Genomic DNA, 588 nt, shown 5'->3' with positions numbered 1-588 from the left:
GAGTTATCCATGTCTAAAAAAAGGTTTTCAAAGGCAGTTGCAATGAAGGTGAATTATATCGGGGTCGATAATTGATTGTGCGCGTCGGTTTTTGGGAATTTGCTGGTTTTCTCATTCTCTCTTTTTTTCTAGCTCATCTTATTTTTATATTTCACTCTTTATCGTTCCGTCGTGCTGAATGTCTCTCTATCTACCTATTTGTCTTTCTGCATTTCGTATTAATGTCTATACTTTTTATGCACAAGCATGTTTTTCATCCCTTTCACCTCTTGTTTTACCATAAGAAAAGTTTCTTCACTTTTTATTTTTCCCTTCACACTGGATTTGATTAAATAACTACAATAGATCCGATAGAACCACAATAGAACCACATTTTAATTCAAATAAAATGTTAAAAGATAGGAGAAGTTTCCTTTCATGAAGAAAAAAATCACTCATTTTCTTTGACTCTGTTTTCTGATTAAAACTCTTTGATTCTGTTTACCAAGGTCTTATAAATGTGGGACTTTATTTTTCTTATTTTTCTTTTTCGTCTGTTTACTTAGATCTAGAAACAGCATCCCTCGATTTTTTTCCGTCTGTTAATAA

The sequence above is a fragment of the Penaeus monodon genome, chromosome 32 (genome assembly GCF_015228065.2).
Source record: "Penaeus monodon isolate SGIC_2016 chromosome 32, NSTDA_Pmon_1, whole genome shotgun sequence".
NCBI lineage: Eukaryota > Metazoa > Arthropoda > Malacostraca > Decapoda > Penaeidae > Penaeus > Penaeus monodon.
Note: the sequence above shows the minus strand (reverse complement) of the source record.